We start from the raw sequence: 21,079 nt of genomic DNA on the forward strand, positions 1-21,079 counted from the left end.
CGCACGGCCACTACGGCCGGCACGTAGATACACTGGAGCGCCAAAGAAACTGGTCTAGGCATGCGTATTCAAATACAGAGATATGCAAACAGGAAGAATACGGCGGTACGGTCGGCAACGCCTATATAAACAACAAATGTCCGGCGCTGTTGTTAGATCGGTTACTGCTGCTACACTGGCAGTTTGTCGAGATTTAAGTGAATTAGAAAGCGGTGTTACAGCCGGCACAAGTGCGATGGGACAGAGCATCTCCGAGGTAGCGATGAAGTGGAGATTTTCCGGTACGACCATTTCACGAGTGTACCGTGAATATTAGCAGTCCTGTAAAACATCAAATTTCCGACATTGCTGCGGTCGAAAAAAGACCCTGCAAGAACGGGACCAACGACCACTACACAGAATTCTCCAATGTGACAGAAGTGCAACCCTTCCACAAATTGCTGCAGATTTCAATGCTGGACTATCAACATGTGTCAGCGTGCGAACCATTCGACGAAACATCATCGATATGGGCTTTCCGAACCGAAGGCCCACTTGTGTGTGGCCGAGCGGTTCTAGGCTCTTCAGTCCGGAACCGCGCTGCTGCTACTGTCGCAGATTCGAATCCTGCGTCGGGCATGGATGTGTGTGATATCCTTAGGTTGGTTGGGTTTAAGTAGTTCTAAGTTCTAGGGGACTGATGACCTCCGATGTTAAGTCGCATAGCACTCTGAACCATTTGAGCCCACTCGTGTACCCGTGATGACTACACGACACAAGGCTTCACGCCTCTCCCTACCCCTCAACACCGACAGTGGACTGTTGATGACTGCAAACGTGTTGCCTGGTCGGACGAGTCTCGTTTCAAATTGTATCGAGCGGATGGACGTGTACGGGTATGGAGGCAATATTATGAATCCATGGACCCTACATGTAAGCAGGGGAGTGCTCACGCTGGTGGAGGCCCTGTCTGTGGCGTGTGCAGTTGGAGTGATGTGGGATCGTTGATACGTCTAGATACGACTCTGACAGGTGACACGTACGTACGCATCCTGTGTGATCATCTGCGTCCATTCATGTCCATTGTGCATTCTGACGAACGGGCAATTCCAGCAGAACAATGCGAAACCCCATTCGTCCAGAATTGCTACAGAGTGGCTGCAGGAACACTCTGCTGAGTTCAAGTACTTCCGCTGGCTACCAAACTCCCCAGACATGAAATTTATGAGTATATGTGAAATGCCTTGCAACGTGCTGTTTAGAAGAGATCTACATCCCGTCGTATACTTACTGATTTAAGGACAGCTCTGCAGGATTCATGGTGTCAATTCCCACCAGCACTTATTCAGACATTAGCAGAGTCCATGCCAGCTCGTGCTGAGGCACTTCTGCATGCTCGCGGGGCCCTACACTACATTAGGCAGGTGTACCTGTTTCTTTGGATCTTCAGTATAGTTCATCTTTCGGTTTTAATAAGTGAGTTTGCGAGGATCAAAATATCTGACGTAACTGGCCGTATCTTTTGTCAGAGTTGACTTAGAAGGCACATTGTTTGCAGTGCCAAGGGACCATAGGCCTTAATGATTGGCAGTAGGCACACGCAGTACAGCTGTCTGTGCTCCTCTAATTGAGCTATCGCTGCTGGCCTGAGGGACGGAACGAAAACCCGAACGGCGGGCCGGCTGCTCCGCATTCCTCTCGCTGCCGGTGGACCAGGAGGTGTCGGCCGCCCTCTTACGCACTCGCGTAGCACGCAGGGCAGTCATCGGAGGCGGCGGCGGTCGCGGGTCGACGACCGCGCGCGGCGCGGCCGCTGCGTGTCGGTGCCGTTAGCGCTCCACTCACACACACGGCCGGCACCCCCTCCCCGCCCAACTTTCACTGCTCTCGGCCGCAATCTGGGGGTCGTCGACTGGCCGCCCATACACTGTGTGTGTGTGCGCGCGCGCGCCGGCTGACCCCGCTGACCCTAGCCACAGGTGAGGGCACGCGCTGGTCATTGTACTCTGCCGGCTTATCGCCACCCCGGCTCCCTTTAAAAGCCTCGGAGTAGTATAACAGGAGCGAGCGTCGCCCGCTGTACATTTGTAACACGAGTGCCTCTCTCTCTCGCCAGTCTTTCCCGTTCCTTGTGCGCTAGATTACGTTTCCTTTACACGAATAAACTACCGTTAAGTGTCCTAAATATTGAAGAACTCATGATTACCGCCAAGAGCTGACGGTAAAATGTCTTTCTTTGAAGGCCAGTTTCCGTCTTCATCAGGTTCATAAAAACATTTACAACATCATATTCTACGTCTACATCTACACTTATACTCCGCAAGCCACCCAACGGTGTGTGCCGGAGGGCACTACGTGCCACTGTCATTACCTCCCTTTCCTGTTCCAGTCGCGTATGGTTCGCGGGAAGAACGACTGCCGGAAAGCCTCCGTGCTCGCTCGAATTTCTCCAATTTTACATTCGTGATCTCCTCGGGAGGTATAAGTAGGGGGAAGCAATATATTCGATACCTCATCCAGAAACGCACCCTCTCGAAACCTGAACAGCAAGCTACACCGCGATGCAGAGCACCTCTCTTGCAGCCTGCCACTTGAGTTTGCTCCGTAACCTTATCACGGTTACCAAATAACACTGTGACGAAACGAGCCGTTCTTCTTTGGACCTTCTCTATCTCCTCTGCAAACCGACCTGGTACGGATCCCACACTGATGAGCAATACTCAAGTACAGGTCGATCGAGTGTTTTGCAAGCCACCTCCTTTTGTTGATGGACTAAATTTTCTAAGGACTCTCCCAATGAATCTCAACCTGGCACCCGTCTTACCAACAATTAATTTTATATGATGATTCCACTTCAAATCGTTCCGCACGCATACTCCCAGATATTTTACAGAAGTAACTGATACCAGTGTTTGTTCCGCTATCATATAATCATACAATAAAGGTTCGTTCTTTCTTTGTATTCGCAATACATTGCATTTGTCTATGTTACCAACAATTAATTTTACGATATAAACTCATTTTTCATCATATAATAAATTCCAGGAATTCTTCGCTGTTGCCACATAGTAATACAAATTATTTCGCCAATCATAAAATGTGCCGAAGTGTACTGTCTGGCACAGTGTATGACTGACGATGTAATTCATAGCACTATGCGACTAGAATGAATACATCATAGATTTTATTATCTGACGGCAATGATTATATCGCCAAATGTGATGGTGTAATTTTCTTATGAAATAGCCTCTGAACCGAAATAGCCCGTTACGGTGGGCGTTCAATAACTAATGCAAAATTTTTTTTCGTCCTGTTTCGATTTAAAAAAGGCAGAATTTGTTGTGGGAGATCGTGGGATATTCTCGCTTCAGCCCCGAAGTTCATGAGGTTCCGCTAAGTGACAGCGCTATACGTAGAGCCTTCAATTGCCGTCTGTAAGGATCTGTGTTCCAGAGAGCTTTCTTTCGGAGGAAAATCAGAGCATTCCGGATAGGCGCTTGCGGAATGTCTACGGATATCTGGCCGTGAAGTAAAGCGTGCTGAGTCGTTGCGTGAAGCGTCTACCATCAACCCAGCAAGGTCGCGCAAACCTGTCCGACCTCCCACGTGCTGGCCGTTCGCACACAGCTGTGACTCCTGCTGTGTCGGAACGTGCGGACACTCTCATTCGACTTGATGGACGGAATCAGTCAAACACTTGGCTGTGTTACTGGACGTCTCTGTTGGTAGTGCTGACACACTCGACTAGCAGCTGGGTGCAATTCATTGCTCATTACGAGGCTCGTCGTGGCAACAAAGATCTCAGTATAATGGATTTGAGGGTCACGAAATAAAATTTATTGATTCCAGTCACAATTTTTATTAACTTGTGTTTTTTTCCTTATCAGATGGAATTACGTTTTCAAAGTGCGTTTTTAGAGTATTATGACAGTTTCAGGAGTGAAGTTTGCGATGGCTGAGATGCTGCGTTATTCTGTTGTCTGTACTAAAATATGAACAAGAGTAGAACAGACTTCTCCTTATTTCCATTTCCACATTTCAACGGCGAGCGGTCTACATGCATTGGTGTGTAATGTTGATGATAATAACATGTACGTTTCGCTTCTTAGTGGTATTTCTTCCTTTTGCTTCCTGTATTATCCACATACTTTACTAATCCAGATAATGTTACGTCATTCTGGCTCTTGTTTTGTTATCTGTTTTAAGAAGAAAGCTTTCGTGTGATTAAGTAGTGAAACGAAGGCGCAACTCTACGTGCTGATTTCACGAAGCCCTTCTTTTCTTCAGTACCCCCCTTCCCCCCCCCCCCCCTTTCGCCCCCTTTCCCACTACCAGGTAGCTTTCACAGCGTCAATTACGTAACACCATCCTCTTGCAATGCCTTTGTGCAAGGAATCCTACTGCAGGACAAGAAATATGCTAGGCACAAGGAGTTTGACTAGTAATATCTGACAAGGAGAGCGCATTATGTAGTAAGCTTCAGGAAATAAGGCCAAACGCGAAGTCTAAACATCATCAGCTACTGGCGGAACAATTTCTAACAAGTGAAAAGAAATGTAGAAAATGAAACTGAAAAAGTGCGTAAGTAAATGCTCGTTGATCATCAGAACAGGTCGAAACAGACGCGAGAAACAAGGTAGGAAGAGAGTAACTTGAAAGTCTATTTTTTGACCCAGTACAAAGCAGAGGAACGACAGGAGTGGCTGTTGGCTGTGAGGCAATCCGGAAATGCTGCCAGAGAAAGGCGCAGCGCGTGATTTAAGAGGATGACTCGTGAGCGCTCACCCTACCGGACACGTGCCGCGTTGGTCTGCTTCCGTATGCCGGCGCATTAACATTTCAGGCCATCCTTTCCACCAAATGCTAAATATCAGCGGCACACACGTGTTGCACGTGTTGCAACTTTGGGAAGCTGCACCAGCCGCCGTCTCCGCTCATCACTATGCAACTGTCACATCGCTGTATTAACTTCCTGTGTCGCGGAGAAGCGGCGTAGTCTGCCAGCCCGTGACAGCTGCACCACCTGGCCCTTAACAGGCAAAGCGAGCCGCCCTAAGGGTCCGCACACTGGACTCAAATCCCTGTCAGGCCAACCAGATACAGCACTGTCGCGGTTTCCCTAAAGCACCTACGTTGAATGTTGGGAGCGAAAGTGGCACGGACAGTTTCTCACAACACCCTTCCCCAATTCAAGATCGGGTTCCCTTTCTAAGCCTTCTGCCGTCAACGAGGCATTAAACTAATACCCTTCTTCCTTTCGTATATAAACACTCACTGTTCTGCTAGACCCATAATTCTACGTAGAACGTGTACCAAAACACTCCAGTCGAAAAGCAAGTATGATGCAGAAAGCAAAAAAATGGCTCTCAGCACTATGGGACTTAATTTCAGAGGTCATCAGTCCCCTATAACTTAGAACTACTTAAACCTAACTAACCTAAGGACATCACACACACCCATGCCCGAGGCAGGATTCGAACCTGCGACCGTAGCGGTCGTGCGGTTCCAGACTGTAGCGCCTAGGACCGCTCGGCCACTCTAGCCGGCGCAGAAAGCAACAGATGTCAAAAAATAGTTCGAAGCTCAAGCTACTAATTATAGCGGTTATCGGAACTATAATTATAATTTCTTACACAAGAATAACAAAATAAAAATAGCATGCAGTAGACATAATACGGTGGAAATAAACTAATGTATCAAACAAGGATGTCCCATTTCATCCACTCTTTTTAATGTAATGATCACGAACAGCCAGGAAAAAATTGTTCAAATGTGTGTGAAATCTTATGGGACTTGCTAAGGTCAACAGTCCCTAAGCTTACACACTACTTAACCTGAAGTATCCTATGGACAAACACACACACCCATGCCCGAGGGAGGACTCGAACCTCCGCCGGGACCAGCCGCACAGTATATGACTGCAGCGCCCCAGACCGCAGCCAGGAAAGCTCGTAAGGTTCTTGCAGGGGACGTTGTCGGGCGATATGGGTCGCCATTCGCTCGGATTGTCCAGAACGTTCTTCAAAAGAATCGCGAACAATTGTGACCCGCCGACATGGTGCCTCATTGTTTGGGAACTTGAAGCCCATGAACGGCTGCAAAACTGGTCTGTAACTATCCGGACATAACCATTTCCAGTCAATTATCGGTTCAGTTGGACCGGAGGACCCAGTTCATTTCATGTACACACAGCACAGTGTTATGGAGCACGGTGAGCTTGTTGACAGTTTGTGTCCATTGCTTCGTGGGGTCTGCGCCACATTCGAACCCTAACATCAGCTCTTACTGATTTCTGGGTTCACCTGACTAGGCCACTGTTTACCAGCCGTTATGGTCAGGAGCCCAGGAGAGGCGCTGCAAGCGAAGTCATGCTGTTAGCAAAGGGACAAGCGTCGATCGTTTTCTACCATAGCCAGCAACTCCAGATTTCGCCACACTGTCCTAACTAATAAGATCATCGTACCTTTCTGTGGTTATTTCATGCAGTGTTGCTTGTCTGTTAGCACTGACAGCTCTAAAGAAACGCCGCTGCTCTCGGTCGTTAAGTGAAGGCCGCCGACACTGCGTTGCCCGTGTGAGAGATAGTGCCTGAAATTTCGTATTCTCGGCACACTCTTGACACTGTGGATCTCGGAATATTGAATTCCCTAACTGTTTTTGAAATGGAATGCCCAATGGGTCTATCTCTAGCCACCATTTTGCGTTCGAAGTCAGTTAATTCTCGTCGTGCTGCCATAATCACGACGGAAATCTCTTCACATGAATCATCTGAGCAGAAATGACAGCTTCGCCAATGCACCGCACTTTTACGCCTCGTGTACGCCATAATACCGCCATCTGTTCACGTGCTTATCGCTATCCAATGATTCGTCACCTCAGTGTATAATTGCCACTAGTGTTCAGTAGCGACTCATTTCACAATATGTCTAACGATTCTATGAGATCGCGTTGTTCTTTAATAGTCACTCTCTCTCGTTAACTCGTTGCGGGATGTCCTCAGTCCTTAAATGGTTTAACAATCTGATCAACACTATTCTGTAACATCGTATGCGTCGTGCACCTATAGTTTTTTATGTTAACAGCTGGTTCTTTTTCGGAAAGCCGCTTTGCATTATGCAGCAGTTGCGGCTACGTCTTTCTTCTATCTTCGGTATTCATTTATTCAACACTCATCCACCTCTTTAACAGTCCCTTGACCGAGTTAAATTACCCACAATGTGCACCTGGCACTCCTCATCATTAGATGCTGTAGAATACATTTTCCAAGTCCAAAACTGGTCATGAAGTTTCATTACATCAGTATTTCGAGGTAATTTGTAATCGGTAGCTAATTTTTAATTTAACACATACGTAAGTAAATCTGACATCGTTGAAAGTGAAGTTCTAGGTAAGGAACCATGTATCTCATTTATAGAAGAGAGGGGCTCGGTGAATTGTTTAACCACGCAACGATGTTAATTTGCTCCTCCACAGGCATTAGAAAAACCGAATTCGTGAATCCAAGAGCAGAGGTGCTCGACATAACTGTGTGTTGGGTGTCGCTTCAATTCGTTGCCTGCACTTTGTAATGGTTCTTTATTTACGTGACCAGTACGGCACTCCAACCCCAGCTCTCGATACCAGTAACATCGTACTACTTTTCTGCGAAGTAACAGACATATTTTTGTGACAATATTCACATTTTGTTTTATTAATGTATAGGTACTCCGATGTATCGATATATTACAGTGATATGGTTCTCGTCTGTATTCATTTCTGTAAGATTGTCATAATCTTTGACTTACTTGTAACCGTTTTGGCGCGAATGCGCACAGAGCAGTCTTTGTTTGACTTTGCAGAAGTTGAGTTGTTATTTCGCTTTGTAAAAGAACAGTCAAGTCTTGTGTTTGGCTAAAGTGGAAATTAAATATATGCAGAATGGTACAAAAATGTTTTCTTGATGATGTGACAATTAAGAAGAAGTATGTGTGATTTATAAGAAGCTTAATAAAAATGTTGATCGTGAACACCACGTCAAAAATTATTTCTACCATACCATTGTTCTGATCTGGGATTGTTTGATCATTAAGAATTTCCTGAAAAACGCTTTTGTTATGTCTTCAAATATTGCTAAAATACAGATCTGGACCTTCTAGCAGTCAAAGTGGAATCACCCTAGAATCAACAAGATGAGCCAAGACAACTTCGACGAAATCTACGTGGGAATCCATTCAAGATAAGTGCCAAAATTAATGACTTTTTTTACAGTGACTTCATTATTTCCATTCTGACGATACCATCCACAGTCAATAACTTTGTTATTGCCCGATAAAGCGAACATATGCTGCGTGAGCAACATTATTAATCTGGTTTCTAACCTACTTTGCAAGTGGTGGTATTGTTAGAACTTGACAAGACGAATAACGACAGATTTCTAGCCTCACCGTCTCGAATCCGCGCTCCGTACACCGTAACAATACATAGCGATTTTTCTAAATATTATAGGGAGTGAGAATGAGAATAGCCTCTACTGTTTGCGAGAACGCTGTTCGTACAGTGACACGACTGCAGCCGGTTGCTAATCCTCGCGTGAGGAAAACATGTTATTCGCGAGTGACGAAATACTTTATTTTTTTTCGTGCGTTTCTTTTCTGGAAGGCAGTGTGGAGGGTAAGAGTGGAGGGTGGCCACCCCCTGGGGGTCGCCGTCAGCCGCCCCCGCAGCTGCAGAGGCGGCTGTGGCTGTTTGAATGGAGCGTTGACCCGGTGGCGCGCGGAAGTGGCCAGGTCAAAGGACTTCCTTGAACCGCGCGCCACGGCCGCGGCACAGCAGCAACGCGCTCGGCCACCTTCGGCAGCACTCGGCAGCGTTCGTGGGCCGCCAGGACGATGCTCCCGGGAGTCAACGGCCCTTCACAACACAGGAGCATCGGCGCAACCCCTCGCCGCTGCCCATCTCCCTTTGAAACCCCGCAGACGCCACACCGCGGCTCATCCCACCTTATTGTTGTGTTCCTGAGGTCAGCAAGCTTCCGCCACCTGCTCGATACTGCGTCGTCCGTAACACTATACTCAACCGGCCAAACTGAAATACAACCGTCATCCTTTGGCATACGAGACGCTCTTACAGCGTCCGCATTTGCAGACCAAAATACGGGCGCTAAATTCTGTATGTAGGTGCAAATGACAAAATCTACTTACGTTACTTTTCTTGCCCAAACGTGTTTCGTGACATTCGTACCATCATCGCTGGAGTCTAATTTACTGAAGTCTTAATTACTATTCGTTGAATGCTGAAATCGTAGTTTTATTGAGGCGATAAAGCTTTATGTCAAAAGCAACAATTTATTAAGTTCCGCCGCTCGTGATTAGCCGAGCGGTCTATGGTGCTGCAGTCATGGACTGTGCGGCTGGTCCCGGCGGAGGTTTGAGTCCTCCCTCGGGCATGGGTGTGTGTGTTTATCCTTAGGATAATTTACGTTAAGTAGTGAGTAAGCTTAGGGACTGATGAGCTTAGCAGTTAAGTCCCATAAGATTTCACACACATTTGAACATTTTATTAAGTTCCACTATAACACAAATTGCCTGTTGGCTTCTGTCTCGGGTTTTTCGGCCGACGTTTATTTGATGATTTTTCTAACGTTTCTCCAGCACGAGTGGCTGGCATTGTCAAAGCTTCACCGTCCAATGCCGCAGCAGAATGTATGTATGTACCTGGCGCGAGAGCTCGACTCCAATACACCACCAGCAACGGAAGCTGAAGCTTTGACAATACCAGACACTTGGCGAAAAGTCAGAAAAATCATGAAACTAACGTCGGCCGAAGAACCCGAGACAGAAACCAACAGGCAGTTTGTTAACATGTGTCCACGGAAGGCTTAACAATTTTGTTCCAATACAAGTCTGTGTCAGGTTTTTAAGTCATCATTTAGTGGAACTACATATGGGTCAAAAACATTTCTGCAATGAACACGTTTTCATTTTCGCTTATACATGAATAAACAGACGCTTTTAACAAACGTAGATTCGCGAATATTTGTATCAGTAAGTAATGTCTACGCCGATAGTGTGTAATACTATCAACCACTTATGTTACAAATGGATTAATAAATCAACAACATAAGACCTAATTAATTTGCCAATTTTTCTGTAATATATTTCTTTGACAAGGCACAGAATCCTTGGCGACGAGTTACTGCCATTCTGTCTATCTTCAGTATATGGCGCACACAGGAAACATGTGTTTTCAATTATGTTTAGTTAGAGAAAGGGACATGAAACACATTCAAAATCTTCTGGAAACAGGCTGTATCTAATCTTTTATTAGGTTACACGGTTAGTAAACCTTTTTTACCTGCCGCCACTTTGGCATCTCTGTTAGCGGTAACATTTTGTAACCGGCCAATGCTTTTCAGTAATGGTGACTTATAAAGCACGGAAGTAACTTTATCTTACGGAGTTTATGAAGAAGGTTAAGGTGTATAATGATAATTAACTAGCAAATATTTTATGTCAAAATTTTATGAAAACACAGCCGGAACGTCCACTAGGTGGGGATAGGGACCAGATTGAGTAACACTAGTTTAGAGCATTGAACATTCTGTCTCCACCGATGATAAGTGTCATCGCAAAACGTTTCATTCTTGGCACTGAGAGGACCATGGTTAACGACGCCATATATCGGGTCGTGCTTTCCTGTTGAAAAACTTTACCTTTAATATTAAATAATTAGCTACGACAGTACAACTTAGGAATACTATGACGTCCTGTAGTCAAATCATTTGCAATTTTACTGGGTTTAAGTTACACAATATCAAGCAGTCTCGAGAGGAATATCAATACCTCATAAAAAAAGAAAAAAATAGAGTAATGGAACAAATTTGGTATACCGAACATTTACAAAATGCACAATAACAAATCAGGTTCATACTATAAGCAAAGCTAGTCTCTCGGTATTTTTGTGGCACGGTATACCAACTTAAGTAGCATTAGCCATTTATCTTACGTTCTCTGCTTGCTTGGGAAATCCATGAAGTACGACATTAAGCGACGTCTCGAAGGTTCGTATGTAACACTTTACTGAGTGCGGAAACCAGTTAAGTGGCCTCGCGGCCGGAGGAAAATGTCAGTGTCAGTACGGCGCGTGAGTGGCCGTTTGTAGGCTACGCTGAGGTAAACCGAGAGAGAAATCTCCGGGCCGCCGGCGGAGTCTCACAATTACACTGTGAGCCATGCTCCACTCACTATTGCTGTTCTACTAGCCCTGTGCTCCAAAAAGATACTTGAGGTAGTGGCTGCTACCCAAATTGCCTCCCAGTTCCAGAAAAAATGAGCATCATCATGCCCTTAACCCGCTTACCTAGCTGGAGGTTCAAATGGTTCAAATGGCTCTGAGCACTATAGGACTTAACATCTGAGGTCATCAGTCCCTAGACTTAGAACTACTTAAACCTAACTACCCTAAGGACGGCACACACATTGATGCCCGAGGCAGGATTCGAAACTGCGACCGTAGCAGCAACGCGGTTCCGGACAGAACCGCCTAGCTGGAGGAAGCCAATCCATGGGCATAAATATCGCTTATATTTCTCCTGGGAGAACTAGTATCTTCATTGTTCACTGCAGCCGATAGATTATCGCATGAAATCGGCAACGACGTAGGCAAACTGAACATCTCGTGCAAGTCACCAAATTTATTGAGGTATACACATAAATAAGTATACTTAGACATACATTGCAGCTTCCTCTCTTAGTCTGGGGTGTACTGTCCCAGATCTAAATTAAAAACAGTTGCAGTGCTCCGGCTCTGGCCAAGAAATTGAAATTCCGTGAATATACGTTTAGAAAAGAAACGGGTAATATGTTATTTCTTCCCACATACGAAGCGCCGAACAAACACAAAGAAAAAAAAAAAAAAAGAACAGAGACATTAGAGCCAATGTGAAAGTTTACGTTCCTGCCACTAACTTTTCGCCAATATAACAGGGAAAGTGGAAAACTGGAAGCGTTCTCTGGTAGCGCGCTACTCACCTCTCTCTTAAATCACGTGTGACCGGCGTTAGCAAAGTCGTAATTTTTTTTTGTCACGGTCGAACATGTTTTCTACAGGCAAGTCATTACAAATGGAGCACAACATGAGCAAGACGATTCTTAGGGGAGATGTTGGGTGTTGTGTTCGCCTTGTCCTAGTTTATTGACCCAACGGATACTCTTTGATTTTGATTAGCTTTGAAGATGTTGCGGTGTAGAGCAAAACAAGAGATACGTATTTTCTTATACGTGCCAATACTGCAGTGAAGGGGTGAAACATCCCGCTGAACATACTGAGTTTATTATTTATGAATGAATACCCTCGAAACAATAAGTAACGAGAAAGAATTTTTCGGGTCAAAAAATGCTGAAAGCACTTTGATACAGAGATATTTCTAGCTCATTTTTGACTAATCCTTCTCTGGAATCATATGATTGAATTTCGTATAGCGATGATGTCTATACGTTATGCTGTTAGTCAAATGTCAAAATGAGAAACAAAATATTGGGGAAGATGGGATTTCGAAAAAAATGGATTTTTTGACAAATCTGGATGCACCTTTGTAACGTACATTAAAATCATAGAACTTTTATTTGAAATTTTTGTTGTATCTGTTACCGTTTCGATGGTACTCATTCACTTTTTTCAAGGCGGTGTTTCACTCCCTTAACGGCAGTATGGGCACGTATAATAAAATATGTGTCTCTTGTTTCCCTCTACACTACAATATATTCAAGTGGCAACGGCCTTGCCGCAGTGGATACACCGGTTCCCGTGAGATCACCGAAGTTAAGCGCTGTCGGGCGTGGTCGGCACTTGGATGGGTGACCATCCAGGCTGTCATGCGCTGTTGCCATTTTTCGGGGTGCACTCAGCCTCGTGATGCCCATTGAGGAGCTACTCGGCCGAATAGTAGCGGCTTCGGTCAAGAATACCATCATAACGATCGGGAGAGCGGTGTGCTGACCCCACGCCCCTCCTATCCGCATCCTCATCTGAGGATGACACGGCGGTCGGATGGTCCCGGTAGGCCACTTGTGGCCTGAATACGAAGGGCTTACTATAATATATTCAAATCCGATCAAATTCGAAGTGCATCCCTCGGGTAGTGTTACTTCTGAGTATCGTGTGTCAGACGTGACGTAAGGAGGAGGTAAGTGGCGCGTTACAGAGAACTCTAGCCTGGCATTACGCCGGTAGTGATGGTCACCGCTGTTTGCCCGTTAACAGTGAGTACCGCGGCTGAGTGCGGGCGACTTAATAAGTGGCCGGCTGGCGCGGCAGCGCCCCGTCACCGCGTGACGCAGCGTTCTTCCCCCACTGCGGAAGTTGGCGCGGTGGCCCTGATCCGCGGACAAACGTGAATCACATCAGAATAAGGGCAGCGTGCAGTTCGGCGCCGACGCCGACCCCGGCTCACAAGGTGAACGGCCGGTCGCCAGGATCCTCAATAGTACTCCAGGGTGCTGTGTGTTACCGGTATTCCGAGGTGCTACGCTCCGTATTGGGCAACCCTCGTACGCATAATGCCCGCTCTTACAACAAGCCATGTTTGTAAGATTCCGCTGTATCACAGGGAATCTGCTCAAGGCTCAGAAACCGATTACCCTTTGGACTTACTCTTAAAATCTACTATCTTCATCAAAGTGTTCGATTTCAGGATAATTTACGTCGAGTAATGTGTAGACTGTGTAATTGTTTTCGAATACGAAGCTGATGTGTGAAGAAATTTAACTATACGTAAAGGAATAAGGGCCAACGGCCTTGGCTATTGCTAACACCGGTTCCCGTCAGGTCACCGAAGTTCAGCGCTGTCGGGCTTGGCTAGCCGCAGGATGGGTGACCGTCCGGGTCTGCAGAGCTCTGTTGGCAAGCAGGCTGCACTCAGCCCTTGTGAGATCAATTGGGTCGCTACTTGACCAAGAAGTAGCGGCTCCGGTCACAAAAACTGACAACGACCAGGAGAGTGGCACCTGTTGGCTGAGGATGACATGGCGGTCAGTCGGTCCGTTGGGCCTTCCGAGGTCTGGTCGGACGGAGTTAACGGGGTGATTGTCTCAAGTATATACATGTGCTTCCATTTTACTTGTGAGACTGAAAACAGTCTTACTCTTAAGACCTTTCATGTACACAATACATATAAATCATTGAGACCGGGTGGTCTACTGATGACGGCGCGGTAGCTCCGTCAGGGCGCTAGCAAACCCCTGTAATAAAAATATTAACCGATTTTTTTAACGATTAAACATCAAGTCACATCCTTAGAGATCCACTGACAAGAAACCGACGACGAAACAGTTCGAAAGAAAGAAGTGCCTGGAAACCGAGAAATCGCTTGTTAGAATCCCGGTCGGACCATGGATTTTTCGCTCTGCGCTGTACCTAGTATTCAGCTCTCAACAATGTGAGGAGAGGCCAGAATCGACATGTGGTTCGGATCACTCGCAAGGCTATAGGGTCCCTTTTCCTGTTTGGATAAGGGGGGAGGTTAGGGTCACGCAAGCTGGCTGGATGGTGTCCAGTGAAAAGACCTGTACCAGAGCGTTGAGTCACTGTAAATTATAATAATCATTATAATAATGATAATGATTATTATTAACTTCGTAAGCTCCATCAGGAGCATTTTCGCCGATGATGTTGTTGTGTAGAAAGATGGCTCTGAGCACTATGGGACTCAACTGCTGAGGTCATAAGTCCCCTAGAACTTACAACTACTTAAACTAACCTAAGGACATCACACACATCCATGCCCGATGCAGGATTCGAACCTGCCACCGCAGCGGTCGCGCGGTTCCAGACTGTAGCGCCTAGAACCTCTCGGCCACTTCGGCCGGCGAGTTGTATAGAAAGAAGTAGCGAAATGTAGGAAGACCCGCAAACGATCGACGCTTCGCGCAAGGTGAAAAAAAAATGTAAGCTATTACGCAAAAATAAGCAGAAAGACCCACTACTGCATGATTGCACGCTTGCAGAACAATCATTGGAAGCACTCATACCCCTTACATACCATGCAGTATGCATATAGACCGATTTAAAATGTAACGACAACATAAAACTAAACGCAGGTAAGGGAAGGCTAGAGATTCATTGGAAGAATCTTCAGGAAGTGTAGTCCAGCCACCAAGGAGGTAGCTTACAAAACCCTACTTCGACCAGTGTTTGAATATTAATCGTCTCGATTCAGTATCAGATAGGTCTGATAGAGAAAAACAATGAAGATCCAAAGAAAAGAAGCTCATTTCGTCACACCTTGAGTTAGTTAACGTGAAAGCATCGCAGAGAAGCACATCCAACTCCAATGGCAGATGCTACAAGACAGGCGTTATCCATCGCCGTGTGGTTTATTGTCAGCTTCCTGCTACGTACATCTCGCGAAAAGACAACGAAGGTAAAACCAGACAGATTCGTGTTCACACGATGATCACCAACAGTCGTTTTTCCCGTGCCTCGTTCGCGAGTGGTGCAGGTAAAGTGTGGGTAAAGTACCCTCCACCACATACCATAAGATGGTTTGCGAAATATGTCTACAAGTAGAAGACTCAAGGCAACGGCCTTGCCGCAGTGGATACGCCGGTTCCCGTGAGATCACCGAAGTTAAGCTCTGTCGGGCGTGGTCGGCACTTGGATGGATGACCATCCAGGCCGCCATGCGCTGTTGCATTTTTCGGGGTGCACTCAGCCTCGTGATGCCCATTGAGGAGCTACTCGGCCGAATAGTAGCGGCTTCGGTCAAGAATACCATCATAACGACCGGGAGAGCAGTTTGCTGACCCCACGCCCCTGCTATCCGCATCCTCCACTGAGGATGACACGGCAGTCGGATGGTCCCGGTAGGCCACTCGTGGCCTGAAGACGGAGCTGTAGAAGACTCAGTACCCCGCTTTGTCATCCATTTCCTGTAAACATCTTATTCAGCGATCCCTCTTAACAGTTTTTCTTCTGAAGGTGTAAGGCATTTTTCCAGACTTATGTCAGTGGGATGGAAACACGTCAGAGACATCTGGACTGTATTTTCCAGAGTCGATGCCTGGCGTGGCCATACCTTCTTCCTGCCAAGACGCTGGTTCTAGGCTGCCCGGCGGACCGGAACGGGCAACTTCTGGAAAGCTGCTAACGATACCAACTCCATGTGTGCAGAGCACTCGCTCTGCCGTGTGACCGCAAGCTGCCCGCCGAGACTCAATAATCCGCCCCGACATTGCCGAAATGCCGCAGCGAGTAACACCTGGTCGCCTGGAATGCGCCTCGCTAATGTAGTGTAATGGATGGGTGGACCGCTACATATGCATGGCTCATTTCTGGAGCAGGCCACATCCCTATGCAGAGCGTTGGCTCCGCGCATTATTTCCGTAACACCAGGCTCCGAGGATCGGCAAGTGGCAGGCTAGCAGTACAACAGCTGCTACGAGAAACGTATTCACGCTCCGTCTTCAGGCCACGAGTGGCCTACCGGGACCATCCGACCGCCGTGTCATCCTCAGTGGAGGATGCGGATAGGAGAAGCGTGGGGTCAGCACACTGCTCTCCCGGTCGTTATAACGGTATTCTTGACCGAAGCCGCTACTAATCGGTCGAGGAGCTCCTCAATTGGCATCACGAGGCTGAGTGCACCACGAAAAATGGCAGCAGCGCATGGCGGCCTGGATGGTCACCCATCCAAGTGCCGACCATGCCCGACAGCGCTTAACTTTGCTGATCTCACGGGAACCGGTGTAACCACTGCGGCAAGGCCGTTGCTTGCGAAAACGTATTCGGAGAAAGAAATAAGTTTTTTAGAAAAGCAAGTTACACAGTACACCCTCGACAAATTCCTAAAATCATTTAAGTTATTATTTTTTATCAGTATGATGAAGCCAGATGCGAAAATCAATATTTCACGTCCCGTCGAAGATATTCTCGTGAGATTTGGGAAGGAAATCTGCTGTGTGTTTTTCCAACGAACCAAGCCGGCATGTGCCTTTAAGAGATCTGAATGGTTGGAAGAGCGTCTCAATAGGTGTCTTCCCAAATGTGTAACTCTTTCTACTGCGACAACTCGTTCGTTGTCTGTTCCCGAGGCGAACAGTCGAACATAACGTTACGAGTTCATGGATTCGTGAGGTTGTCTCCATATGCGTACACGTCCATCCGCCCGATGCAATTTGAAAGGAGACTCGTCCGACCAGGTAACAAATTTCCTGTCATCGAAAGTCCAATGTCGGTGTTGATGGGCCCAGGCGAGGCGTAAATCTTTGTGTCATGCAGTTCAAATGGCTCTGAGCACTATGTGACTTAACTTCTGAGGTCATCAGTCGCCTAGAACTTAGAACTAATTAAACCTAACTAACCTAAGGACATCACACACATCCATTTCCGGGGCAGGATTCGAACCTGCGACCGTAGCGGTCGCTCGGTTGCAGACTGTAGCACCTAGAGCTGCACGGCCACTCCGGGCGGCGTGTCATGCAGTCATCACACGAGTGGGCCTTCGGCTCCGAAACCCGATATTTATGATGTTTCGTTGAATGATTCGCACGTTGACACTTGTTGATGGCGCAGCACTGAAACCTGCAGCAATTTGCGAAAGGGTTGGACTATTATCACGTTGAACGTTCTCTTCAGTCGTCTTAGGTCCCGTCCTTGCGGGATCTTTTTCCGTCCGCAGCGATGTGGGAGATTTGATGTTTTATCGGATTCCTGATAATCACGGTACACTCGTGAAATGGTCGTACGGGAAAATCCCCACTTCATCGGTACCTCGGAGATGCTGTGTTCCATCGTTCGTGCGCCGACTATAACACTACGTTCAAATTCACTTAAATCTTCAGACCCTGCCATTGTAGCAGCAGTAACCGATCTAACAACTGCGCCAGACTCTTGCTGTCTTATATAGAAGGCCGGCCGGGGTGGCGGAACGGTTCTAGGCGCTGCAGTCTGGAACCGCGCGACCGCTACGGTCGCAGGTTCGAATCCTGCCTCGAGCATGGATGTGTGTGGTGTCCTTAGGTTAGTTAGGTTTAAGTAGTTCTAAGTTCTAGGGGACTGATGACCTGAGAAGTTAAGTTCCATAGTGCTCAGAGCAATTTGAACCATTGTTATATAGACGTTGCCGACCGCAGCGCCGTATTCTGCCTGTTTACATATCACTGTATTTGAATGCGCATGCCTATACCAGTTTCTACGGCGTTTCAGTACATTAATGTTAATGGGATCGCGCTGTTAGCGGTCAGCGACACCAGTCAATAGACTACCGGCCCTAACGATGGGAACCCAGTATCAGTGAGCTAGGGCAAAGGTTAATTGTGTGTAGGTTCTTAAGTCTTATACAGGTGTGATGTTGCAGGTTCTGCAGTGCCTTTTGTAGCAATCTACAGTCAAGAGTCGGGTGACCGTGAGGCTAGAAGACTGACGCTGTCATAGCAGTATTAGCGGCGAGAAACAGCGCTGCCCGGCGGCTTGGCTTCTAATATTAAATGGGAAGTGTCGGGGAGGCGCCGTAACCCAGTTCCTGGGCGCACGTCAGCGCCGGCGCCGCGGCGAGTGCGTTGACTCTGGGGGAACTCCTCGTGAGTAATGTTTACCGCCCCCCCCCCCCCCCCCCCGCCGCGGGGGAGGACGAACTCGGCCGGGCCGGCGGGTCGTCGACCTGCGCCAGCCGTGACTTCCACGTCCCGCGCAACGCGGCGCACGCCAGCGCGGCGGAAGGGAAGCCGTGCCGTGTAGCGTGGCACGGCGCGCGCCACACACTACACGCGGCCAGAGCCTTCTACCGGCGCCACGCGAGAGTGGATCCCACAGAACCGGAGTCGCCGCGGCTTTCGCCTTTACAGCGCCTCTCCTCAACTCGCGCTCCCATCTGATCAATTTCGCTGCTCACGAGCGCCTGCTCAACTGCGCTACGTATCTCGTGGCACGGTGACTTCCAAACCCGTGAATGGACGTACGGTACGAGCGCCAAACGCTTGCACGACTGGCAGTTAAGGAGATACGTGATCCATAACAATTCGCTGTATATTTATTTGCTTTGAGCGCAATATAAAGAACCATTTAGTCAACTGAGTAATGGAAATGTCAAATGTTTTAAGTGCTGAATCTCATATCTGTCAGGAGAATAAAAAAAAACATTGTATCTCTTTTTGTATATAACTTATTTCTATACAAAACATTGGGAACGTAGCATGAAACCGAGGAATTATGCTACTCATCTCACCACTGCAAACAAATAATGAGACAAATTAGAATATAAATAATACATTAAAAATGGTGCTATATCAGAATAAAACCGTCTGGTTCTAAGTGCCTGTAGGAAAGATTTGTTTCAGGTGCCATTAATACTGAGGAACTACTTTTAATTTGTGATGATACAAGCACATAAATACACCAGTAATGTTTTAACTAGTACAAGTTTAGTCAACAAATACCATTTCCCATATCTTTTCAGATTTTTAAAAGAGAATAACAAAATTAAATTCGTGGAAAAAATCTCTCAGTATTGGCTTCTGTTTCTTACACAGACCCATTCTTGGGAGATGAAGTTGTAGAGTTTACTGTAAAACTCCCACTGCTGTTGAGAAAGAAATGGTTAGTCTGCTCACCCCTCGAACATTTTTTTTTTTTTACTATTTTTGAAGCCCAATTTATATCTTTCCACTTCGAAGATGCTTTATTGATACAAGGAAATGCTGACACGCACTCTGCTGACCACACAAATTGTGCGTCAGTTAAATGGAAAGAAATTTTGACTCATGGCACTTGGAACTCGGGAGGGAAGACCTACTTCGCACCGAGACCGAGCGCCATCTAGTAATAAATGTTGTATACATTTTGTCAATGGTTTAGCACTTGCAACAAAGTGCGGAGCACACACCCTAACTAAAAATGCGTTTTGTCAATAAATGTTACTGAGAAAGTTTGACATTTCCTCACTTCAGTTGCTGAACAACCACCTTGTGATCTACGAAATCCAGAAGGAAACCATTATCAGCAGGAGAAATCATATTGATGAAAGTTCAGGATGTAACAATTTGATATTTAAATGTACTAAGCAAGAAAGGATTGCCGAGAAAAGACATCCACATAAAAATATTTCTAACCAGAAATCAATATGATTTCTCCTGCTGATAATGGTTTCCTTCTGGTTTTCGTAGATCACAAGGTGGTTGTTCAGCAACTGAAGTGAGGAAATGTCAAACTTTCTCAGTAACATTTATTGAAAAACGCATTTTAGTTAGGGTGCGTGCTCCGTACTTTGTTGCAAGTGCTAAACCATTGACAAAATGTATACAACATCTAGGAACACTTAAAGTGACCATCAAGTAAGAAGAGCAGGGAAGAACGAAAGGAGTTAAATGTCCCGTCGACGCCGGCGTCATCAGAGATGAAGCACAAGCTCGTATTGGGGAAGGATGGTGAAAGTAATAATCTGTATCGTTTTCAAAGGCATTATTTCCTTACTAAAGTCAAGCAGTTTCGGGAAAACACATAGTGGGAGAAACGTTGTTGGGAGGGGCAAAAACTGTGAGTAAACGAAAATGTGGGCTGCAGAAGGTATGCAAATTAATTATCTAGCTGAATCTTGGCGCTCTTAATGTTCTTTAATAGTTTTTGAAAAATAGGACAGGTATTATAATTACTACTGCAAAACGCACTTTTTTATTCGGTTTTGTTCCCCTGCATCTCTGTTCTTTGTATCTCGCTTCAGAAATATGATAAGGTGTTGATTGGCTCTCTACTTTATTGTTTTAGTCACGAAAATATAGAATGTACTCCCATCTTGAGGTAAGCCATTTATAGACTTGAATTTAAAACTATGCAACATTTTGTTACATTCCATTGTATGATAGTAAAGTAGCGACAAATAGTCGCCTTTATTGTTCAAATGGCTCTGAGCACTATGCGACTTAACTTCTAAGGTCATCAGTCGCCTAGAACTTAGAACTAAGTAAACCTAACTAACCTATGGATATCACGCACACCCATGCCCGAGGCGGGATTCGAACCTGCGACCGTAGCTGTCGCTCGGTCCAGACTGTAGCACCTAGAACCTCACGGCCACTCCGGCCGGCCCCTTTATTGTTAAATAACAGAAGTCAACGAGGAGAAAAGAACTCTT

At 46.4% G+C, this 21,079-nt stretch overlaps 1 protein-coding gene and 1 pseudogene across 3 annotated transcripts in view; one reads left to right on the forward strand and one right to left on the reverse strand.

Annotated features, from left to right (window-relative positions):
- Positions 1–21,079, reverse strand: part of LOC126473201 (ecdysone-inducible protein E75) — a 488,568-nt gene that overhangs the window by 64,328 nt on the left and 403,161 nt on the right. The gene's annotated exons all lie outside the window — the stretch shown is intronic.
- On the forward strand, positions 12,727–12,844 carry LOC126475983 (5S ribosomal RNA; annotated as a pseudogene).

Source organism: Schistocerca serialis, chromosome 4 (genome assembly GCF_023864345.2).
Source record: "Schistocerca serialis cubense isolate TAMUIC-IGC-003099 chromosome 4, iqSchSeri2.2, whole genome shotgun sequence".
Lineage (NCBI taxonomy): Eukaryota > Metazoa > Arthropoda > Insecta > Orthoptera > Acrididae > Schistocerca > Schistocerca serialis.